A 27,203-nucleotide genomic window follows, 5' to 3' on the forward strand; every position below is an offset into this window, starting at 1 on the left:
CACATGACTGGAAAAATGAAACCATGCTTCATCACCCATTATGTAATGGAAGTGTCTAACAAATCACCGTTGATGTGTATTCAAGAGTCCCGTGCGTTAATTTACACGTTTCTGACTATCATTCTTCTGTAATTGCTGCACAACCGTCACACGATATAGCTTCAAATTAAGGCGTTTTCAATATGCGCGCGCAACTCCTCCAACTGATATGCACCTGTTGGGCCAATTTACGTGTAGTCATCTATAGGCTTCTTTGGCAAATGTCTGCAATAACTGCTGATGTACGGTCTGAAGGAATTATTTGTCGTTTTACGTTTTGAACAGATCCGTAGGTGCGCAAATTTATATACGGACACTGTATTGCTCTCTTTGCTGTAGACCTCTGTCCAGTTAATTGTCCCCAAAAACTTCGTGAGTTTCCTTAACCGAACCTGCTTTCAGACATGCTTTCAGAAGTCTTCGAGAAAGTCATTTGGCAGACCGTAAGGAGAAACGTTTAACTTCAGTGATGCAATAAACTGAAATGCTGACCGAAGAATGTTGACAATCAATTACTGCATAAAACTATCCATTGCTGTAACTGTTTAGTATATTTCAGAAGTCGAAACATTGCATTCGCATTCAAAGGGGTGGCAGACTACTTTTATAGTACTACATACAAAACTACAGCAATAAAATAAGAGTTTTTGCATAAAAACAAAGTATTTTACAGAAAATAGTTTTTCTCTATTACTCGAGGTGTGAATATTTCATTGAGAACCTTCGCTGTCAGCTGCTACTTATAAATTGATCAGGACGTTGCGGATTTATGTAGGTTTTGAATTAAGTGTTTTCTATTATGTTTTCGTACATCTCTGAAAATACTGCACGCACAAGGCTATTTTCCAGCTATTGGTATAACAAACTGCCATATATTGTTCTACATGGTGTTTGGCGTAGACTTCATTTAAGTTATAATCATGATAGTGGACTTAATATTTCATTGCCTGTAAGGTTGCAACTACTTTTTTTTTACGTGGAACAGGGTGTAGAAGTGTTCAGCGGTGAGGTTATCAACACCCTTACTAATATTAAAAGAAAGAAATGTGGGTGGAAATGCCAAAAGGATGTCACACTCACCCATTCTCTCACTCACTCACTCGCGTGGATCCACGCAATCGCTCCATACGCTGTAAAACAAAGGCGACCTAGAGAAAAGGGCGACACGTGCATTGAAAACAGAAGTAAAATGACAGTAGAGCTAAGGCAGTGGCACAGGAATATGTGACAGTCTGACCTTTTACAAATAAACTTGTTACACGCCTCCTTCTTCGCCACATCCACACACTCCATCCCTGCAGTACCATGTAACCTGCTACTCAGCAGAACCACACCTCCTTCCCTAACCGTTGTAGTTGGAGAAGGGAGTCACGGATACTCAGGAGTACGTTATCTGCTGGGCACAAGCGTGGGACAGAGTGAACGGCAATCAGAGAATCAGAACAGTCAAGGAAAAATGGTTCAAATGGCTCTGAGCACTATGGGACTTAACTTCTGAGGTCATCAGTCCCCTAGAACTTAGAAGTACTTAAACCTAACTAACCTAGGGACATCACACACACCCATGCCCGAGGCAGGATTCGAACCTGCGACCGAAGCGGTCGCGCGGATCCAGACTGTAGCGCCTAGAACCGCTCGGCCACCACGGCCGGCAACAGACAAGGAATTTAGCACTCTAAGCAGATCTCATCTGCTCCAGTGTCCGCAAGATAGTGACAACTCTGGGCTTAAACCTCAGGTTCTCTCACTAGAGTGGCGTCAGTCACAGTGTAAAGATGAGTCACTACAAGTATACATACTACTAATCGGAAGTTTTCGAAAGAACGACGCATACCTCAATACAATTTGTATTTTTATATTTAGAGTAATATCACTTCTTACCGCCAATGTCGTCACTTTAAAATATTTTAAATTTTATTGCAATATACGAAGCACTTACTTGAGTAAACAAGCTCGATGGCTGCCCACAGGGGCTAGGCTCTGCCTATAATTTAAGGTTGCGCTTTTCACCACACGTTAACTCTCAGAAAGAAAAAGTATGTGAAAGTGTCCTGACGAATATTTTAGCAATGCACTGCTGTATTTATGATCTTGGGGTGGCCTTATGGTGATACTTGGTACGGAAACCAATAATCATTAGAAAAAGTAAAAGTAATATTATGAACTACTTTGTTTCTAACAGTCGTCTTTGAATACGTATTTTGACTCCTGTAACATGTCAGTACACTATCAGAATCTCCGAACTGGATCCTCTCTTTGTACCCAGTTTTTGATTTTTTTTTTTTCCATCTCGTACAAAACAGAACGACTGAGTTCATTACTCAACGTTATTCGGCCCGCACTTTGTTAAACAGTGATAATGTGGCGAAGCGTCGGCGTCATTAAACAGAGAGAATCACTCGGACTTTTGCTTTACCTTTAGAGTGATTCTGTTTATCCCCAGACTCAATTTATTCGGTGATTAAAGCTTCGGGCTGGATTGCATCTGGAGGCTTCCTCGTGGTAGCAATTTCATTATTCCGACGCGTTATTCCCTCCTGAGATAAAACACTTCCGCAACGACCGTTGCTAAGAGGTAATTTAATTTATTCTTTCTTCCCTACTTTTATTATCAGCTGCCCGTGGATTATCTGTGGCCTGTCCAAAACGCGGAGGGAAATGAGACTCTGTCTTTCGTGAAAATATATCTGGAGTCACATTAACGTGATTTAGTACCTGAGGAATATTCTTGTGCATTTATACACTCACTCTGTCTTTTTCCTATCTGAAACGTACATAAAATCAAGCATTTCATAAACACAAAGGACACAGTTTGATCACATTTTTCTATGGACATAGAAAAATAATCGTGCAGTGCGGAACATTCTTGCATTTCTCAAACACCTAGGTTTTATTTTGCGGCGATTTACGAGTGTGAATTCATTACCCACGCCACTTCTGTCTACTTGTGTAATTTCCGATATGCTATGATCCATGGGTCCCTCGCCGAATATACTTCTCCAAATTGGGTTAACTCTCGACGTAATGCCATGTTCGCTACAAATCTGTCATAAGCGACTATTCAGTTACTGTGTCTACTCTCTCGCCAGAGAACGACTCTAGCCGCAGCATTCGTCCGTCTTGAATAGCCCCTCTACAAATGGGACAGCCCGTGACCTTTGACCACTCCGTTTTTTATCGAATGTAACCTAACCGGTAGTGTTAGTGACTTCGCCATTTGTTTATATTTCTGGCATGTCTGAGATAATTGGTCCCAGTTCACCAATGTATGTGGTTTTCCACTTAGATCGTACCTCCGAAATTTGCTCTGGTGGTGGATAAGACTTTGATTGGGATGGTGTGTAGTTAATTTACTAGGGAATATCGCTAGTGAATATTCTTCGTATCCAATAATTTTTTTTTCAACTGAGTTCTGAAGAAAAATCCACTTAAGCTGTAAGTACTTTACTTTAACGCAAGACGGGTTTGGAAGTATCTTAGCTACATCAACAGGAGCAATAAAATCATTTTCTGATCAAAAAAGAAAATGAGATGACCCACCATTCACAGTCAGTAGTTTTTTGCTACATGTCGGACTATGAACGCTGGGTCATCTCATCCTCTTTCCTGATCAGAATATGACGATTTTATTGCACCAGATGAAGCAGCTAAAATGCCGCCAAACAGATCGTGCTTATAAATACTTATAGCTGAGACTCTCTTTTCAAAATGATATGTCCAGGCTATGGCTGCTCTGAATACAAAGTCATCTGCATCCAGGCACTGAGTTTTCAACTAGACAATTTAAAATGATCACTGATGTTCGAAACAGACTAGGATGCAGTTTCATTCAACTACGAGAGAATGCCATTTATAATAATCACAATCTAATCAAACCTCACTAAATACGATTTCAAAAACAAGTAAGGATGAATGAACCATTAGTAAATGTCTACCAACGCAAATGACTACGCTCTGTAACGGTGTGGCACGTGTGCAGTTAGAGCGACAAGGAACCTCTAATACATCTAGATACTGCTCTGACCGGTGACACATACGCAAACATCCTGTCCTGATCATGTGCAGTCATTCATGTCTATTGTGCATTCCGACGGACTTGGGCAATTCCAGGACAACGCAACAACCCAAAAGCCCAGAATTGCTACAGAGTTGCTCCAGGAACACTCTTCTCAGTTTAAACACTTCCTCTGGCTACCAGACTCCCCACTTATGGACATTATTTAGCATAGCTGGGGTGCCTTGCAACGTGCAGTTCAGAAGAGATCTCCACCCCTCGTACTCTTACGGATTTATGGATGGCTCTACAGGGTTCATGGTGTCAGTTCCCTCCAGCACTAATTCAGACATTAGATAAGTCTATGCTACGTCGTGTTGCGCAGTTCTGAGTGCTTACTGGTACACTACACTATATTAGGCATGTTCATAGGTTTCTTTTTCTTTTCAGTGTATTTCTTTACTTCAGACAACCGGATTCAACATATTTCGCTTTCATCATCAGACCTTAAAATATTTTTGTTGTAAAACATGTTCACTTTAACCTGAACCTCATCCACAATATGCCAAGTAAGGTTCAGTGTAAAATGAATGTATTTCATAACAGGAAGTTTTTAAGACCTGAAGACGACAGCGAAGTCTGTAGAGATCGTTTGACTTATATAAAGGAATATATTATGCGATAGAGGCTGTCAAATGATTTTACAAAGAAAATATAACAAAACAACTTATTTTGGAGCCCAATACAGTCCTTGAAGGCAGATCATAGCAAAAGAAATACAACATAAAAACATCTCTGACACAACGAAAACAAAACTGAAATCGACGTTGCCCCACATATAAAATTGGCCCAAGAGAATGTCACAATAGTAATTTTAAATATGTGTCCGTGGCCATAGGCACAGAAGTAGGGAGCTGACAGTATTTTTTTTTTTTGAAACATCAGTGATTCGAATGGTTTGATGCGACTCGTCACGAATTCCTGTGCCAACCTCTTCATCTCAGAGTAGCACTTGCAACCTTCGTTTACTTTTATTTGCTGAATGTACTCCAATATATGTCTTAATCTACTGTTTCTTCCCTTAGCAGCTCCCTCTAGTACCATGGGAGCATTCCCTTACGCCTTAACAGATGTATTATCCTATCCGTTCTTCTTATAAGAGTTTTCCATACTTTCCTTTTCTCAACGACTCAGCGCAGAACCTCATTCCTTACCTAATCAACCCACTTAATTTTCAACAGTCGTCTGTAGCACCACACCTCAAATTTTTCGATTCTCTTCTGTTTCGGTTTTACCACAATCCATGTCTCACTGCCATACCATGCTGTGCTCCAAAGGTACCTTATCAAAAGTTTCTTCCTCAAATTAAGGAATATGTTTGATGCAACTAAACTTCTCTTGGCAAGGCAGGCCCTTTTTTCCAGTGCTAGTCTGCTTCTAATGTCCTCCTTGTTCCTTCTGTCACGGGTTATTTTGCTGCCTGAGTAGCAGAATCCTTTAACTTCACCAATCTTGAACTACCTCGCTATTTCCATTTCTGCTACACCTCATTTCTTTGATCTCTTTTAGATTTACTCTCAATCCGTATTCTGCAACCATTAGATGATACATTCCATTCAGCAGGTCCTGTAATTATTCTTCACTCTCATTGAGGATAGCAATTTCATCAGCGAATCGTATCATTGATATCCTTTCACCCTGAATTTTAATCACTCCTTTGACTGTTTCTTTTACTTCCATCATTGCCTCTTAAATGTGTAGATTGAGCAGTAGAGACAAAAGACAACATCCCTCTCTTACAAACTTCTTAATTCAAGCGATTCGTTCTTCGTCTTCCAAGCCATTTATTCCCTCTTGGCCCTTGTATGTGTTGCTTTATAGCTTATGCGTATATTCCTCACAATTACGAACATCTTGCACCATTTGACACCATGGAAATAATTCTCCAGGTCGGCAAATCCTACAAACGTGGCTTGATTTTTCTTTTGTCTTGCTTTCGTTATCAACGGCAACGTCAGAACTGCCCCTCTGTTGCCGTTACCTCTCCTACAGCCAAGCTGATCGCCATCCAATACGTACTAAATATTCTTTTTCATTCTTCTGTACATTATTCTTGTAAGTAACTTTGATGGATGAACCGTTCAGCTGGTTGTGGAATAATTCTCCCACTCTTCAGCCCTTGCAGTGTTCGGAGTTGTATGGATGATATTTTTCCGAAAGCCAGAAGGTACATCGGCAGACTCGAACATGCCACACACCAGTGTGAATAAACGTTTTCTTCTAATTTCACCCAATGATATCAGAATTCTGATGGAGTGTGATCCACTCCCACTGCCTGATTTGACCTTGTGTCTTCATGAGCCAAGTCCATCCCTCATAGAGGCCTATAGAGTACGCTTTCCACCTATCCGCTCTGTGCTCTCTACTGATCAGTGGAATTCCCGTTGCCCTCTTAACGTTACCACTCTTGCTTTTATTGTCACCGAGACCAGTTTTGACTTTTCTAAATGGTGAGTCAGTCCTCCCAACAACTATTTAGCTTTCAATTTTTTCACATTTTTCTTGCGCTCATTTCGTCTTAGTTTTCTTGCACTTCCCATTTATTTCATTCCTCAGTGACTTTTATTTCTTTATTCCTGAATTTCCCTGAGCATTTTTGCACTTTCTTCTTTCATCGATCAACTGATGTATCTCTTCTGTTAGCAATGGTTTCTTTGCAGTTACCTTTGAAACATCCCCGTTTAATTCCTTTACTGGATTTTATATAATTTATCGAAGCCGCCAAATAGTTAATTATTATGATTACAATACCGTGTGCTTACTGGATGAAAGGATATCGGTTTTTCTGCCGTGGTTTCGGGGGTATAACAACCGTATGCGGCTGTTCTGAGACTAAATAGTGGATATTATAGAAAGTTTGTCTATTATTAAGGACCACAAAGGTTGCCATGTACAAACTGATATATATCTTTCCTACTAACACACAAATGCTGAGGCAGTTGCTACCTTCGCCTTACACGTCTAATCACAGTTATATCTTTTTATTGATTGTTCATTTTTCAGTACTTCGTCACACGCAATGCTGATGGTTACCTTTCACAACAACCCTCACTGCAATCCATGATTGTTGGTGGCCGACGCGGTTGACGCTAAACACGTAATTCGGCACTAGCCACTCTCCGTTTCATATCACTCGCGAATCGGTATTAGTGAGAGTCAACCCCACGACGATCAGAGGGACGTGCTCACTCGTCATACTCCGGTGAATTTTACCGTTTACAACTCACTCGACCACCATTCCTGCCTGTCTCTCCCGCACTACTTGTCACTCGACACTCCGTAGTACTACTCCGCACTCAACACTCGTCTCACTGCCTTCTGCAGCGCTTGGCAATCGACTCCTGTCTACTATCGACCTGGGCGTCAGATACTAGCATCTATGTTCGTGGGATCACAGGTCCCTTACACCTTCTTTGCACCTATTTTTTTTCTCTCGTGCTTCTGTGACTGCCCTATTTAGAGATGTCCAGTCTTCTTCAACTGATTACTGAGCTGTTCCTTACTGCAGTGCCTATAGCCTTAGAGAACTGCAAGTGTATCTGTTCGTTCCTTAGTATTTTTTTGTACCACTTCCGTGCTTACTGATTCTTCCTGACTAATGTCTTAATCTTCTGCTTATTATTCATCACTAATAAGTTGATCTGAGTCTATATCTGCTCCTGCGTACTCCTTACAACCCAGTATATGATTTTGAGATGTCTGTTTGTCCATGATGTAATCTAACTGAAATCTTTCGGTCTCTCCTGGCCGTTTAAGAGTATACCTCCTCTTCTTGTGACTCTTGAACAGAGTATTCGCTATTACTAGATGAATTTTACTGAAGGACTCAATTGTTCCTTATTCTCTGTAATTCCTAGAACAAAGCCCATAGTCTCACGTGACTCCTTCTTCTACTCCACCTCGTACAACCGCATTCCAGTCCCTGTCATTATTACATACCTTCCTTTACGTACTAAATTACCCATTGATTATCTTCATATCCTTTCTCTACCTCTTCATCTTGAGTTTAGAACGCCGGCATATATAACTGAACTATTATCGTCGGTGATGGTCTGATGTCGATTACGATGAGAACAACCCTATCATTAAACTCTTCGCAGTAATTTATTTCCAGACCTACCTTTCTATTCATTACTAATCGTACTCCCGTTACACCACTTTCCGCTTCTGTTGATATTACCCTGTACTTATCTGATCATAAATCCTTGTCTTCTTCCATTTCTCTTCACTGACCCCAACTACATCTAGGTTGAACCTTTGCATTTCCCTTTCCAGATTTTCTGGCTTTCCTAACACATTCCCCCTTCTGACATTCCACGCCGCGATTCGCAGAACGTTATCCTTTCGTTGGTTATTCAATATTTTTCTCACGGTCATCTTCACCTTGGCAGTCTCCTTCCGGAGATCCGAACGGAGGACTGCTCAGGAACACATGTGCTGTGGATACACATTATGTACCTTTAATAAAGTGATTTCCATTGTCTTTTGCATCCTCATGCCGTTGATCATTTCTGATTCTTCCACCTACAGGGGCAGTTTCCCAACCCAACGACAAGGGAGTGCCCTGCACCCCTGTTCGCTCCTTCACACTCTTTGACAGTTGGCAGCATGAGGGTGACTTCTTATGCTGGAAGTCTTCGGCCGCCAGTGCTAACGACTTTTACTCAAAATTTAAGCGGTGGAGTGGTTCCTACCCGGGACCGAGGACATATTGATTACTAACAGAAAACGTATCCCTAGACCATGGGTGAAATTACATCAGCACTCAAATAAATATATAGCTTAGTAACAACAGTCTGAAAAGCTTGTAAATAAATTGCAGTGTAGGCTGTGCTGAGTAATAATTGTTAAAACATAGATATTTTGCGTCGTTTCCGAGTTAATTATCATTGAATTTAGACAATCAGGCCGTTATCCGTGCAAATTCAATCGGTCAGTCGGAGGCAGTATCATCAAACGTGTACTTAGTTTGGATTCCTATAACCGAACAAGAAAGAGATACAAAAATTGGACTTGGACGGTAGTAAGGATCGAACCCATACCAAAGGCTGAGCATTCTCGTGCGTTATAATCTATGCTATGGAAACAACTGACATTTGATAATTTTGTCTTTTGCATCCTCATGCCGTTGATCATTTCTGATTCTTCCACCTACAGGGGCAGTTTCCCAACCCAACGACAAGGGAGTGCCCTGCACCCCTGTTCGCTCCTTCACACTCTTTGACAGTTGGCAGCATGAGGGTGACTTCTTATGCTGGAAGTCTTCGGCCGCCAGTGCTAACGACTTTTACTCAAAATTTAAGCGGTGGAGTGGTTCCTACCCGGGACCGAGGACATATTGATTACTAACAGAAAACGTATCCCTAGACCATGGGTGAAATTACATCAGCACTCAAATAAATATATAGCTTAGTAACAACAGTCTGAAAAGCTTGTAAATAAATTGCAGTGTAGGCTGTGCTGAGTAATAATTGTTAAAACATAGATATTTTGCGTCGTTTCCGAGTTAATTATCATTGAATTTAGACAATCAGGCCGTTATCCGTGCAAATTCAATCGGTCAGTCGGAGGCAGTATCATCAAACGTGTACTTAGTTTGGATTCCTATAACCGAACAAGAAAGAGATACAAAAATTGGACTTGGACGGTAGTAAGGATCGAACCCATACCAAAGGCTGAGCATTCTCGTGCGTTATAATCTATGCTATGGAAACAACTGACATTTGATAATTTTGATTTGCAGCTCCTTGTATTGGCCGTGTTTGCAGTTAAAATTGTTGGATGTGAGGTGCGCCAGTTATGCAAAACAAGCTACCTATTGTAATTAACACACAAGTGATCCAGAAAATTCATGCACACCAAATGTAAAGAATAAATAAAAACGAAAACCGACTGATGATGGCACAGTGGTGCCGAAACATGTTTGGGTACTGAAAAAAAACGGTGTTTTACATAACTGGCGTACCTCACATTCAACAATTACAACTGACATTAATTGAATCTGGCAGGCCGCTTGAATCTGTGAGCTCAATGGCGTGATTTGGTAGCTCCAATGATAATTAACTCGGAAACGGTGCAACGTATCGTATTTTTTTTTATTAATAATTCTTTCTCGGCACAACCTACCCTGCTTTTCAGACTGTGTCTGAACGCGCTGTATATTTATTTGAGTGTTAATGTAAGCAGCCTTAATTAAATAAGAGAGTGGTATTCTAGTGTGCCGTCCTGTGGTTGGCTGCAGAAGCTAATTTTACTTTCATCTCTTGCAAGTATCCATACCGTTTCTCAATAAAAGTTTCTGTTCAGAAAGATACACAAAAGAGATCACCCTTTAATGTTTCTTCTATTGGAATATTAACGTAGATATTGGTGATGTGAAAGGAAACTAATTTTCCTCTTCGACCCTACCATATTAGTACAAAACTGGACATACTGCCGAAATAATATTATACACATCATTTACAACAAAAAACTAAGAAGTTTAAGAAACAACATAAAAGACGTAGTAACTCCAAAGAATGGAAAATTCGAATCATTTGACATCACGAATTTCTACACCAATATTCCAATACAATATAGAGTTGATTTTATAGGAACCACCTTGCTACAATATAGAGAATTACCCCTTACTGATATACAAGAGATCACTGACCTGCTAAAACTAGTGCTAAACCAGAACTTCTTTGAATTCAGTAGTGCATTATACAAATAAAACGTTCTGTGTGCTGCACTCAAAAGTGGTGATGGGGAAGGGGGAAGATCCTTAGAACACCTGAAACGTTATCACCACCAACTCAACTATATTTTTTGTTTGTCCATCGTAGATGCCTTTTGGACCGATGAGGTACACTGTTATGTAAATACATTAAAGAATTATAGTGTACATATATAACACTTTAAAGATATACACAATCCTAACATGAATACCTGTCAGTTATACATGCGTACATTTTCTTATACATTTTACTATTAATCACCAGATGCACAAATTCACGGTCCATCGCACTGACTGTGCATTGTGACAGCAAATTGATATCATAAACCGACGACTATATCAGCTGAAATTCGTTCTCATACAAGTGCAGCGATAATGCTTACAAATTAGGTTAACCGATCGTAGCTTGATCAGAGATGCATAAATTTATAATATTAGTGTTCATGGCATGGATGAAGAACAAAACTAATAAAACAGAGGGAGACACATGTACCGTTAAGCATTAAAATCTATGTGGCGAAGCGTAGACTAAACGAATGTAATAGTCTGGTGCCAAATCCAAACATATTGTAAAAATGTATGTGTGTATGTACTATGTTCTTCGTCTCCCCCTAAACCAAACGTGGTACACATGTCACTTACTGTCTGGAAGAAATCGCTGTGGGCGTAAGAACAACCGACCTATGAAAGGTAATGTAGCCCATGACATGTGAATACCCACACTGCATTCATCCGCTGTTTGAGAATGAAAGTACCTAGTGAGTTGCAACAAACTATCTCTCGCTGATGACCCTAAAATCATGAAAGGAAAAAATGTTTATTGCATACTACGTTTTCGCTGTTGACGCACTAAAACGGTCGCATCAGGCAATTCGTTTTAATTTGCGTCTTTACTACTAACTGTATTCCCGACACAATTTGCAGATGGTATCCACAAATACTGATGACTGTACCTACAAACATTATATTACCGTACGCCATGCACTTTCAGAAGATATGAATTCATAAATTATGTGCTGTGTCAGAACGAAACTGCATGGAGAAACTCGCTACATATGCAGATGAGCTATTTGAACAAATACGTGTGAAATACGTCAAACGTATGTGAAATATATGTGACATCTGCATACGTGGGTAAAGCCATGAGTATAACGCTACTTCTAAACTTCTGGATCGATTTCAACCAAATTGGGGACACATAGTGTTTAGTATTTTATTCACCCCGAGCAATTAAAGTTGTATCCAATGTAACAATAAGCAACTAGTGGCATAAAAGGAAGTTAGTTTCTGTACCAGTTTCTATTTTTGTTGGCAGTCGAAACTAATGTGAGAGGCATAACCTTCAAAGAATGGCACTAACTGTCCGAAACCGATAGAGACTAAATTCCTTTAATGCTAGTGGTTCCTTAATATTTCTTTACATGCTGTTTATTATCTTAAAATAAATACTGTGGAGGGATGAACCAGCAACCTCCTATTTGGGTAGGGGTGATAACGTGGAGACAGAAGTGGGTGCAGGAGTGGAACACTTATAGGGTGAGAGGAGATGGAATGAGAGAGGTGGTTGGAAAAATGGAAAGGAGGAGATGGGCAGAGAACCGGGAGAGGAGGAGATAGATAAAGTTAAGAGGAGAATGCAGACTGACAGAGGCAGGAGGGAGATGTGGACAGAGAGAGTGGATAACGGATATGGAGAGAGAGAAGGGAAGGAGGAGATGGACATAGAGGTGTGAAGAGGAGATGGGGGCGAATAGATGGATTTAGAAAGAGAAATAGGGGATCGACAGAGGGCAAAGACACAGAAGGATAGAGGGGGGGGCAGATGGACTTATAGGGCGTAAAAAGGAGGTAGGGGCGGGGGAGGGGGAGGAGAAGATGGACTAATAGAGGACTGGAAAAAATATGTACCTAGGTTACCACAGGTACTCATCTATTAGTAAGTAAAGCGTGTAATATAGATTACGAAAAGTCTGTTAAGTGGGAGTACGACTAGCACACCAAGGGTCCCGTACAACCTTACTTATGTATCTAGTTTATCTATCCTGAGAATCACGAATATCGACAATTTTAGCCTCTTATCGGTATCGATACAGGCATGAGTACGTCTGCCCCTTCTTGAGAAAAAAGAGCTTGAAAGTGTTACAGACAGACATATAACAAATGACATAAAAAGTAGTGTCATATGATTATTGATTAACAGTTTTCGCTGTTTTTCCTTCACCTATATCTTGAAACTACATATCCAGCCGAATATCATGATTCTACGTCAACAAGAAGAACACTACAGACTTTGACATGTGAGTCTGTATGAAAATATGTGGCATAACTGAACCTACTTTTTGACTGCATTTACAGCGCCGAGTGACTATAGAACTTACTACATCTACATCTACATCCATACTCCGCAAGCCACCTGACGGTGTGTGGCGCAGGGTACTTAGAGTACCTCTATCGGTTCTCCCTTCTATTCCAGTCTCGTATTCTTCGCAAAAAGGAAGATTGTCGGTATGCCTCTATGTGGGCTCTAATCTCTCTGATTTTATCTTCATGGTCTCTTCGCGAGATATACGTAGGAAGGAGCAATATATTCCTTGACTCCCCGGTGAAGGTATGTTCTCGAAGCTTTAACAAAAGCCCGTACCGAGCTACTGAGCGTCTCTCCTGCAAGTCTTCCACTGGAGTTTATCTGTCATTTCCGTAACGCTTTCGCGATTACTAAATGATCCTCTAACGAAGCGCGCTGCTCTCCGTTGGATCTTCTCTATCTCTTCTATCAACCCTATCTGGTACGGATCCCACACCAGTGAGCAATATTCAAGCAGTGGGCGAACAAGCGTACTGTAAAATACTTCCTTTGCTTTTGGAGTGCATTTCGTTACGATACTTCAAATGAAACTCAGTCTGTTATCTGCTTTACCGACGATTAACTTCATATGTTCATTCCATTTTAAATCACTCCTAATGCCTACTCCCAGATAATTTATGGAATTAATTGCTTCAAGTTACTGACATCCTATAATGCAGCTAAATGATAAAGGATCTTTCTTTCTGTGTATTCGCAGCACATTACACTTGTCTACATTGAGACTCAATTGCCATTCCCTGCACCATGCGTCAATTCGTTGCAGACCCTCCTGCATTTCGGTACAAATTCTCATTGTTACAACCTCTCGATATACTACAGCATCATACGCAAAATGCCACAGTGAACTTCCGATGTCATCCACAAGGTCATTTATGTATATTGTGAATAGCAACGGTCCTATGACACTCCCCTACGGCACACCTAAAATCACTCTTACTTCGGAAGACTTGTCTCCATTGAGAACGATGTGCTGCGCTATATGCCATAAGTTTCCAACAGACACGCCTAACCGTTCCTTAGAAAAAGTGGTGTTAACAGACAGACAGACATCAGATAATAAATGTCCAAAAAACATTTTTATTGGTTAGAATTACAAAGTAAACATTTTCGGATGCTTTCCTTCACTCCTAATGTGAAACGCCAACGGTCTTACCACTGTGGTAACTCCGGTTCCCCTCAGATCAGGGGCGGCGCCATTCACGAAGACTGACAACAGCAGGGAGAGCGGTGTGCTGACCACATGTCCCTCTGTATCTGCATCCGGTGACGCCCAAGGGCTGAGGTTGACACGGTGACTGGTTGGTACCCTAGCGCCTTCAAGGCATTTCGGATGGCCGGCCGGAGTGGCCGAGAGGTCCTAGGTATTACAGTCTGTAACCGCGCGACCGCTACGGCCGCAGGCTCGAGTCCTGCCTCGGGCATCGATGTGTGAGTTGTCCTTAGGTTAGTTAGGTTTAAGTAGTTCTAAGCTCTAGGGGACTGATGACTTCAGCAGTTAAGTCCCATAGTGCTCAGAGCCATTTAAACCATTTTAAACCTGGTCGGACGGTATTTGTTTGTTTCGTACTGTGAAACCTGCTTCTTTCCACAAAAAATGGTTCAAATGGCTCTGAGCACCATGGGTCTCAAATTCTGAGGTCATCAGTCCCATAGAACTTAGAACTACTTCAACCTAACGAACCTAAGGACATCAAACACATCCATGCCCGAGGTAGGATTCGAACCTGCGACCGTAGCGGTCGCGCGGTTCCAGACTGTAGCACCTAGAACCGCTCGGCCACCACGGCCGGCCTTCTTTCCACATTTCGTGACTCTCGGTTAACGGCAATTTTTGATGAGAGAGTTTGCGAGAAAAAAAATGTAACGTAAATGGCTCTATCTTTTGACTGCGTTGTCGTTGATGCTTTAATATTTTACACCACCACAAGGTCGTAGACCTTAATATGGGTCGTAGGTCTGAGCGGGATACGGCCATCTGCTCCTGTGAAAAATCGTTTGTAACATTCGCAAAGCCAGGCAGACAGAGGGAGAACAAAGACATCCTGTGAGGGTTCCGTTTATACCGATTAAGCCATGAACCATAAAAATGAACAAAAGAACCTGGACTACCTACCTTTATTTGGCAATCGTTCTAGTAACACAGGCCACACTAAAAACTAGTGACCTTTTGGTAACCTAGTTAAAAATATTTCGATATTGTGCTGTTTCATTAAAGGTTATCCGATGTCAAAAACAATTAACTTTACTGAAATCACATTATAGCATTCATTTCTTTTAATACGCCCTTTTAAAACAGACATTCGTAAAGATTAATTTCACCTGTACAACATTCATCTTACATAGCAACGCCCAATTTATATTTCACCGCACTGTAGAGTCTAATATTAAGTAAATTATGTACTGTCTAAAACAATGCACCTTCGCTGAAATGACATTGTAATGGACAGTCTGAAAAAGGCAGTATTACATTTGTCTACACAAGAATTACTTTACATAACACAACTGAGCTAAAAAATAAACCATATCTCAACAGTCCCATTTAGGAACATTTGGATGTGCTGGGTTACTAAGCAAGATTGTCTAAATCCGAGGTATTTAGTAAAAACGTAAGTAATACTTAACTACTTTTATCCATGAAGCAATAAGGATTACACCAGTTTCGTAATCCTGTTGCATAAGCATTAAACCCTTCGGGTACTTACAATCTAGTGGAATCGACCATTTTTTTTATCATCATCAACTGCTAAAATGAAGTGACGTTTTTGTAACGGGATGGTACATATAATTCGGGTTGGACGGATATTCTCTTACTACGTGTGATCTTGTCTGTACACTTGAGATATTGTCAGCCATAATATAACTGGCAGCTTAATATAATGTATGAAGCTATTTTCGGGAACAGGTCTAAAGTTTACATAGTGTGAATACCCTACGTGATTGTTTATGAAAATGTCGTTTTCTGTCGGTAAGCCATATAACACAACTACACTCATGGTCATAAATTAAGAATGATTGCAGGATGTGTTGCCGCAAAACGTGGCACTACACAAAACTGGCGCTAATAGCATAGGCACATAGCGAACACACACGACACAAATCTGTAAGTCCACGATATTGGTGATAAGTTGAGAAAACCGTCCCGAAACACACGCGCTACAAAACGCCACTGTTTCTTGCGCATGTACCCTGACATCAATATGGGATATGATCACCATGCACACGTACACAGGCCGCACAACGGGTTGGCATACTCTGGATCAGGTGGTCCAGTTGCTGCTGGAGTATAGCCTTCCATTCTTCCACCAGTGCCTGTCGGAGCTCCTGAACTGTCCTAGCGGTTTGAAGACGTGCAGCGATACATCGACCGAGAGCATCCCAGATGTTCTGGATGGGGTTTAGGTCTGGAGAACAAGTAGGCCACTCTATTCGCCTAATATCTTCTGTTTCAAGGTACTCCTCCACGATGGCAGCTCGGTAGGGCCGTACGTTATCATCCATCAAGAGCAACCCTGAAAAGGCGGATATACTGGTGCAAGATGACGTCCCGATGCACCTGACCAGTTACAGTTTCTCTGTCAAAGATATGCATGGGTGTACGTGAACCAATCATAATCCCACCCCACACCATCAAACCACGACCTCCATGGAGGTCTCTTTCAAGGACATTAAGAGGTTGGTGTCTGGTTCCTGGTTCACGCCAGATAAAAACCCGGAGAGAATCACTGTCCAGACTACACTCCTGGAAATGGAAAAAAGATCACATTGACACCGGTGTGTCAGACCCACCATACTTGCTCCGGACACTGCGAGAGGGCTGTACAAGCAATGATCACACGCACGGCACAGCGGACACACCAGGAACCGCGGTGTTGCCTGTCGAATGGCGCTAGCTGCGCAGCATTTGTGCACCGCCGCCGTCAGTGTCAGCCAGTTTGCCGTGGCATACGGAGCTCCATCGCAGTCTTTAACACTGGTAGCATGCCGCGACAGCGTGGACGTGAACCGTATGTGCAGTTGACGGACTTTGAGCGAGGGCGTATAGTGGGCATGCGGGAGCCGGGTGGACGTACCGCCGAATTGCTCAACACGTGGGGCGTGAGGTCTCCACAAAACATCGATGTTGTCGCCAGTGGTCGGAGGAAGGGGCACGTGCCCGTCGACCTGGGACCGGACCGCAGCGACGCACGGATGCACGCCAAGACTGTAGGATCCTACGCAGTGCCGTAGGGGACCGCACCGCCACTTCCCAGCAAATTAGGGACACTGTTGCTCCTGGGGTATCGGCGAGGACCATTCGCAACCGTCTCCATGAAGCTGGGCTACGGTCCCGCACACCGTTAGCCCGTCTTCCGCTCACGCCCCAACATCGTGCAACCCGCCTCCAGTGGTGTCGCGACAGGCGTGAATGGAGGGACGAATGGAGACGTGTCGTCTTCAGCGATGAGAGTCGCTTCTGCCTTGGTGCCAATGATGGTCGTATGCGTGTTTGTCGCCGTGCAGGTGAGCGCCACAATCAGGACTGCATACGACCGAGGCACACAGGGCCAACACCCGGCATCACGGTGTGGGGAGCGATCTCCTACACTGGCCGTACACCACTGGTGATCGTCGAGGGGACACTGAATAGTGCACGGTACATCCAAACCGTCGTCGAACCCATCGTTCTACCATTCCTAGACCGGCAAGAGAACTTGCTGTTCCAACAGGACAATGCACGTCCGCATGTATCCCGTGCCACCCAACGTGCTCTAGAAGGTGTAAGTCAACTACCCTGGCCAGCAAGATCTCCGGATCTGTCCCCCATTGAGCATGTTTGGGACTGGATGAAGCGTCGTCTCACGCGGTCTGCACGTCCAACACGAACGCTGGTCCAGCTGAGGCGCCAGGTGGAAATGGCATGGCAAGCCGTTCCACAGGACTACATCCAGCATCTCTACGATCGTCTCCATGGGAGAATAGCAGCCTGCATTGCTGCGAAAGGTGGATATACACTGTACTAGTGCCGACATTGTGCATGCTCTGTTGCCTGTGTCTATGTGCCTGTGGTTCTGTCAGTGTGATCATGTGATGTATCTGATCCCAGGAATGTGTCAATAAAGTTTCCCCTTCCTGGGACAATGAATTCACGGTGTTCTTATTTCAATTTCCAGGAGTGTATAACTGGACTCGTCCGTGAACATAACCTGGGACCGCTGTTCCAATGCCCATGTACTGTGTTCTTGACATCAGGCTTTACGGGCTCTCCTGTGACCAGGTGTTAGTGGAATGCACCTTCCAGGTCTCTGGGCGAATAAACCATGTCTCTTCAGTCGTCTGTAGACTGTGTGTCTGGAGACAACTGTTCCAGTGGCTGCGGTAAGGTCCCGAGCAAGGCTAGCTGTAGTACTCCGTGGCCGTCTACGGACACTGATGGTGAGATATCGGTCTTCTTGTAGTGCTGTACACTGTGGTCGTCCCGTACTGTAGCGCCTGGACAGGTTTCCTGTCTGCTTCAATCGTCGACATAACCTTGCTATCACACTTTGTGGCACACGGAGGGAACGTGGTACGACCTGCTGTTTTTGCCAGCCTCCAGTTCCCCTAGCATTCTACCCGTTATAACGTCATCAATATGTGTTCTTTGAACCATTTTCAACACACAGTCACCATAAGCACGTCTGAAAACGTCTGCACACTTACTTACTGCACCGTACTCTGACATGGACCAACACACCTCTGCGTATGTGGACTGCTACCGTGCGACGACCGCAGATGAAATGCACCGCATTTCATAAAAAATGGTTGAAATGGCTCTGAGCACTATGGGACTTAACTACTGAGGTCATCAGTCCTCTAGATCTTAGAACTACTTCATGGGCTGCCGAACGCCCTATACTTGCAATGTTAAAATAACGCTTATAAATTAGATCTTTCCTCACAAAGTATTTGAGGTAGGAAGTTGAACTTTTTACAGATTATTTATTGGAATATGGGCTACAACTTAACACAGGGATTTTACAAAATTTTAGTTCAGTTATTAAAGATGATTTTTTTTCAATTGTAATGAAAATTCACAACATTTTTTTGCAATTTTTTATTTATATATTCAAACGTATACAGTTTTTTGGAAAAAGGGTGTGTTAAATTATGCAGAAGGTACTGTGTAACATTTACTGAAAGTTTGAAACAAATATGTTTGGAAGATCCTTAGAAAACATGTAATTAGTATGAGAAAATAAAAGTTTTAGGTATCGAGCGACAAAGATTGGATTAACTTTTTAGTGCATTCCAGGTCCATAGGATGGATTATCTTCATCCTCTGTAAACTCTTCCTCCAGCTTCCGCTTGTTCCTCCTCCTGTTTACTCTAGCTTGTATTTCTAGACTCTTTACAGCCCTGTCTGCAGCCTGAAGGCGTTCCTTGTCTAAAGCAAGCATCGCTCGTACCATGTTAGAACCTATCTTCATTCCCATATTTCTAAATACCTTGCACCTTACAATGTTGCCATCACTGAAAGTCGCAACAGCATCATACACACCAAAGTGAAGTGTTTCTATTCCAACAAATACAGTCTTGAGGATTCTCGACCATATAACACTATTTACACTTTCATTGGGGTTTTGAGTTTTACCGTGAATACACTTTTTCAACAGTTCAGGTGCTGCTAAGTCACTGAAAATAGGTTTAGCCACAACACATACTTTATCTCACATCACTAAAATGTACCTGATGAACACGGACGTTAATAATAACACCATTTGACAGCAGTTTAACAGCGCCACAGTGGGTCACGCCCATGTAGAACACATTTCAAAAAAAATTTAAACATAGTTGTAGTCTTCGGAATTGAATAAATTATATATCTATTAAAAGGAAATAGTCTGCAGATTCAGAAAACGCAAAAAAGTTAAAATTGAACTTTTAATGATTTTGAGCCTTTCCGGAGCCCCTTAAACCTAACTAAACTTAGGACATCACACATATCCACGCCTGTGGCAGGATTCGAACCTGCGACCGTAGCGGTAGGGCGGTTCCAAACTGTAGCGCCTAGATCCCGCTCTGCCACTCCGGCCGGCCAGAATTTCATACCCCGAGGTGATTTACACCCACAAACCGCCCACCAGAGCTTTGTTTCGCCATGTATCAGAATTATGCTTAATTTATAAGCATGAGTGTATAATGCTTGTCCTTACAAAATGGTTATAGAAAATATTTCCTTGCGACTGTCCTTATGATGTATCCCTGATTTAAATTATGAATCCAGTTCAGTAGTCTATTTGAAACTATGTTCTGAAATTTAACTTTCGCTTTCACTTACGTTACGCACTTTGGCGGTTACCCACAGTTGTGGTAGAACACCACGGAAGTTACGCCGGGGAAACAGCTCTGCCCGGCCCGCGCAGCAACATCTGTTAATCTGGAGACAGCGCCATGTTGCGCGGCGTTAAAAATTCCCGCAGTGCTCTGCCGCGTCAGCGTGGAGTCTTCGTCTGGGTCTTCCACACAGCGTCTCGTCTGTAATTGAATTTACTAGTGGCGGCTGGAGGAGGAGAGCCCGCCGCGAGGCGCGCCACTGTAGCTCCAGCCAGAAGGCCAGCGCGCTCTCTCCGTCTGTCCTTCTTGGTAAGGTCTCCCTCGGCGCCTCTTAAACACCGCTACTCCGCTCTCCATTCAACGGCAGTCATGTCGTTGAACATGAAAGGAAAAGCATTACTTAAGATTTTTGGAACTGATGGTTTTACACACTGTTCAAAAGATCCTGTAATTCTTCACTTTCACTGCGGGTAGCAATGCCACCAGCAAATCTTTTCATTTATATCCTTCTACCTTGAATTTTAATTCCGCTCTTGACCCTTTCTTTATTTCCGTCATAGTTTGAAAGGTAGCGGTGAAAGACTACTGAAGTGTCGGCAGACGTGCCGACACTGTTATTAGAGAAGGAGGCCGAAATGCACGCGTCAACTCACGCAGGTGGGCGGTAGGTCTGAAACAGGATACGTAACGAATGCTATAATAAAAAGTAGGTAATTGCTGGAATACTTAACTTTAATCCATCATTTGTATACAGCATTCTTGATGATACAAGTGAGACTCACTCTAGATATGGTTAATGGCGCCTTGCTAGGTCGTAGCCATGGACTTAGCTGAAGGCTGTTCTAACTATCTCTCGGCAAATGAGAGAAAGGCTTCGTCAGTGTAGTCGCTAGCAAAGTCGTCGTACAACTGGGACGAGTCCTAGTACGTCTCTCTAGACCTACCGTGTGGTGGCGCTCGGTCTGCAATTACTGACTGTGGCGACACGCGGGTCCGACATGTACTAATGGACCGCGGCCGATTTAAAGCTACCACCTAGCAAGTGTGGTGTCTGGCGGTGACACCACAACTACATACAAGTATTACACCCTTTTTCATCTGTGCACTTACATCTTGGCCTTCCACTCTTATTGCTCCCTCTTGACTCACGTACATATTGCATGTTTCCTGTGTTTTCCTACAGCTTGTGATGACCTCATACCATAGGGAAAATAATTATAAAAATCTGAACTGTGAAGTCAGCCAAATTTCTAGTTGGAAAACGAAAATATTTGCTATACTTGTTAATTAGTCACAATCACATTTTATTTGTTGTTGTTATGGTCTTCAGTCCAAAGACTGGTTTCATGCAGCTCTCTATGCTACTCTATCCTGTGCAAGCTTCTTCGTCTCCCAGTACCTACTGCAACCTACATCCTTCTGAATCTGTTTACTGTATTCATCTCTTGGTCTCCCTCTACCACTTTTACCCTCCACGCTGCCCTCCAACACTAAATTGGTGATCCCTTGATGCCTCAGAATATGCCCTACCAACGGATCCCTTCTTCTAGTCAAGTTGCGCCACAAATTTCTCTTCTCTCCAGTTCTATTCAATACTTCCTTATTACTTATGTGATGTACCCATATAATCTTCAGCATTATCCTGTAGCACCACATTTCGAAAGCTTCTATTCTCTTCTCGGCTAAACTATTCATCGTCCACGTTTCACTTCCATACATGGCTACACTCCATACGAATACTTTCAGAAACGACTTCCTGACAGTTAAATCTATACTCGATGTTAACAAATTTCTCTTCTTCAGAAACGCCTAACTTGCCAATGCCAGTCGACATTTTATATCCTCTCCACTTCGACCATCATCAGTTATTTTGCTCCCCAAATACAAAAACTCATTCACTACTTTAAGCGTCTCATTTTGTAATCTAATTCCCGCAGCATCACCCGATTTAATTCGACTACATTCCATTATCCTCCTTTTGCTTTTGTTGATGTTCATTTTATATCTTCCTTTCAAGAGACTGTCCATTCCGTTCAGTTGCTCTTACAGGTCCTTTGCTGTCTCTGACCGTATTACAATGCCATTGACGAACCTCAAAGTTTTTATTTCTTCTCCATGGATTTTAATTCCTACTCCGAATTTTTCTTTGGTTTCCTTTACTGCTTGCTCAATATACTGATTGAATAACATCGGGGATAGGCTACAACCCTGTCTCACTCCCTTCCGAGCCACTGCTTCCCTTTCATGCCCCTTGCCTCTTATAACTGTCACCTGGTTTCTGTACAAATCGTAAATAGCCTATCGCTCCCTGTATTTTATCCCTGCCGCCATCAGTTTACTTATGAACTGAAAAGCACAACGTTTAAAATAAATTGCTCTGAAAATAACCTGAGTCAACAAAATTGTGTATATACCCAACGGAACTTCAAAAACATCAAAGACAATATCTGATAGAATTTAGAAAACGTAACAAAATTACGTAAATCATATACAATTCTGTTAATAATTACGTTAATACTGGGGGAATTCACCATACATCTACCCACTTTCGAGTCTTACGAGCATCTCTCAATACCACGAGTCGAAGCAATACGATATCAAAGCTTTTAATACCGTATAAGCATTCCCCACGTGTTTTGTGCAAAATCCGAGAGATGGCACTACTGGCACGTATCGAGGTCATGTCTAGTTAGTAACGTCTTTGGAAAGAACGCACATCAAGTTTCGCCCATATTGGTCTATTTCTTTGTGTCTGGCATTCATGTGTATCATGGAGAACGAGTGATTGTCAAAAAATGGATGAAAAAGAATTTCGTGTGGTGATTAAACATTATTTTATGAAAGGCAAAACGCCCCAGGAGACTAAAGAGAAGCTTGATAAACATTACTGTGACTCTGCACCTTCGATTAGAACAGTTTATGAGTGGTTTCCAAATTATCGGAGTGGGCGTATGAGCACGAGTGATGCTGAACGTTCTGGACGCCCTGCGAAGGTTACGACTCCAGAAATCATTAATAAAATTATGATATGGTGACGGATGACAGAAGAGTCAAGGTGCGTGAGATTGCTAATGCTGTTAGCATCATCAATTAATGGGTACATAATATTTTGCATAATCGTGATGAAACTATCCGCAAGATGAGTTCCGTAATTCCTTACGCTTGGCCAAAAACGGAAGCGTGTGAAGTGTTGCAAGAATGGTTTGCAGCTGTTTAGGAAGAATCCGCAGGACTTCAAGCGTTGTTTCGTCACTGTTGGATGAAACATGGATACATCACTATACTTCTGAGACCAAACAGCAATCTAAACAACGGGTTACCAAGGGAGAATCTGCACCAAAATTGGCGAAGATCATTCCCTTGGCCGGAAAGCTTATGGCGACGGTCTTTTGGGGTCGCAAGGGATCATCCTCATCGACTATCTGGAAAAGGGTAAAACTACTATAGGTGCATATTATTCATCGTTATTGTACCGTTTGGAAACCGAGCTGCAAGAAAAACGCCGACGACTGGACCGGAAAACAGTCCTTTCCCATCATGAAAAAGCACCAGCACACACCTCAGCAGTTGTGGTCGCAAAATTAATGGGAATAGGATTCCAACTCGTTTCACATCCACCCTGTTTTCCAGAGTTGGCTCCATGGGACTACTATTCCTTCCCCAATTTGAAGAAATGGCTGGCGGGACACAGATTTTATTCAAACGAGGAGGTGATTGCAGCAACTAATGGCTATTTTGCAGACTTGTACAGATCCTATTATTCGGAAAGGATCAACAAATTACAACAGCGTTGGACGAAGTGTATAAGTCTAAAAGAAGATTATGTCGAAAAATAAAAAAGGTTTACCCCAAACACGTAAGTAGTTCTTATTTTTGCACGGACTTTTCAAACGCCTCTCGTTTGATTCGCGCTAACGGCAATGTTGAAATAGCAGCTTTTATGTCGTTGGTCGGATTCCTCCGAGCAACGTGTCGCAGGGGTTAGCGCAATTGACTCTCATTCGGGAGGAAGAGGGTTCAAACCCGCGTCCGGCCATCCTGATTTAGGTTTTCCGTGATTTCCCTAAATCAGGCACATGCTGGGATGGTTCCTGTGAAAGGGCACGGCCGATTTCCTTCCCCTCTTTCCCTAATCCGAGCTTGAGCTCCGACTTTAATGACCTCATTGTCGACGGGACGTTAAGCACTAATCTCCTCCTTGGGTCTCAGGCAATTATGGCGGTCGCCGTAATTTACGCGTGCAGGCGTATTTCGCTACAAAATACTCTTATTGGCACGAAAGTGGTTGGGAATGGAGTGTGACAGGGTTGTAGCCAATCCCTGATGTCATTCAATCTATATATTGAGCAAGCAGTAAAGGAAACAAAAGACAAATTCGGAGTAGGAATTAAAAACCATGTAGAAGAAATAAAAACTTTGAGGTTCGCCGATGACATTGTAATCCTGTCAGAGACAGCAAAGGACTCGGAAGAGCAGTTGAACGGAATGGACAGTGTCTTGAAAGGAGGGTATAAGATGAACACCAACAAAAGTAAAACGAAGATAATGGAATGTAGCCGAATTAAATCGAGTGATGCTGAGGGAATTAGATTTGGAAGTGAGACGCTTAAAGTAGTGAATGAGTTTTTCTATTTGGCGATGTAGTGTCCCTTTTGCGATATTCACCCTTATCAAGGTGAAACATAAATAAAACAGGCAGTATGTGACGCAAAATTAATTGCAAACATTGATTTAACTGTAAAAATATACAATATATATATCGATAAATGCAGAAAAGACATTATTTTTATTGTATGAGATTATAATGTGATTATCTTTGTTAGAGTATAAAATACAATGCAATGCTCATTCTTCTGTCTAGTCTGTTTTGTTCTGTTCATTCTGGTGTGAGCTGGAATAAGGTACGCTAGCTATTGTGCTGCACTAGCATTTGTTTCTGTCGTAACGTAATTGCAAATGTTTAATGGTGTAAACTGTGTCCTAGTAAGAATATATTACTGTAAAGTGATCTCCGTGTGTTATTTCAAGAACCTACTCAACATTTATCTTATGAAAAGAATATTTAATGAAAATTATTTAGCAGGTTTCCAGCTGCTGCGGAGCGAGTAAGAGTAATCTCTGACTGTTAACAATTAGCCGCCATTTAAAAATATTTTTTCACAGCACAATGTCTGATAGCCGGAGCGGAAGAAATTATGTAAAAATATTCTGTGAGATTAATTGAAGTAATCCAGTGAAATAATTTTATTAAAACTTGTCTATTTTCTGTGATAGTAATAATTTCGGAGCTGAGTACTACTACGCTATTGCATTTACAGTAATTTGTAGGGAGCCTGGCGCTCGATAAAACCAGATATAATACGTAATTGGCAACCTACGAAATTCATAATTTTGCTTATTATATCTCTTTTGTATTTTTTTTGAAAGTAAAAACTAACTCCACTAAAAATCAGTAACAGATCACGATAAATCAAAGGAATTTACTAGGAGAGTGTTTCCGCTAACTAAATAAACAACATAACATTATTTTTTTCTTTTAAGAGATATAATAGCGAGCAAAATAACTGATTATGGCCAAAGTAGAGAGGATATAAAATGTAGACTGGCAATGACAAGGAAAGCGTTTCTGAAGAAGACAAAATTTGCTAACATCGAGTATAGATTTAAGTGTCAGGAAGTCGTTTCTAAAAGTATTTGTATGGAGTCTAACCATGTATTGAAGTGAATCGTGGACGAAAAATAGTTTAGACAAGAAGAGAATAGAAGCTTTCGAAATGGGGTGCTGCAGAAGAATGCTGAAGATTAGATGGATAGATCACATAACTATTGAGGAGGTATTGATCAGAATTGGGGAGAAGAGGAGTTTGTGGCACAACTTGACTAGAAGAAGGGATCGGCTGGTAAGACATATTCTGAGACATCAAGGGACCGCCAGTTTAGTATTGGAGGGCAGCGTGGAGTGTAAAATTTGTAGAGGGAGAGCAAGAGATTTAATACACGAAACAGATTCACGAGGATGTAGGTTGCAGTAGGTACTAGGAGATGATGAAGCTTGCACAGGATAGAGTAGCATGGAGAGCTGCACCAAACCAGTCTGGACTGAAGACCACAACAACAACAACAGTCACTCTTACATTGCTGTACTCATCAAAATACATATAACCACCTAATATAATGCGGCTGCAGTAATTTTAACATGCAAGGAGAAATAGTTCGAATGAGGGGAAGAAGTTTATATTTACTGGTCCTTCAATAGTAACTACCGTGCAACTATTAGTTTTTAATGGTACTTTTATTTTCGATAGCAGAAACCAAACATAAACAAGTAAAGAATTGATTTGAATAGGGTCCATCATTCTGCTACTTTTAATAGAGAATGTAAATTTTTAGGTCAGGGAATAGCGTTTGGCAAAATACTGTATCTTGCATATGAAGCACTGTGCTGGGCAGCGTGAGGTCGGGGGTTACAATGTTGTGAGCGGGATACAGGCAGTTCCGATTGTTGATCTTCACCAGTGAAATGCTAACAAAGTTTCTGCACAGCTGTATGAGAGACGCAGTGGCGATTAACAAACCACCCAGAAGCCGGTATGCGACCGTTGTTAACATGTCCGCTCTTGCAAAGCACATTAAATAGACAGCTTTCGTTTATACACTTCGTGCGCTGTCCGTGACGCTTTGGTTCATAACGACACAGTTCGTCACATTGATGTAGCCGTAGCCACAAATACACAGTT

Source organism: Schistocerca cancellata, chromosome 7 (genome assembly GCF_023864275.1).
Source record: "Schistocerca cancellata isolate TAMUIC-IGC-003103 chromosome 7, iqSchCanc2.1, whole genome shotgun sequence".
Classification (NCBI taxonomy): Eukaryota; Metazoa; Arthropoda; class Insecta; order Orthoptera; family Acrididae; genus Schistocerca; species Schistocerca cancellata.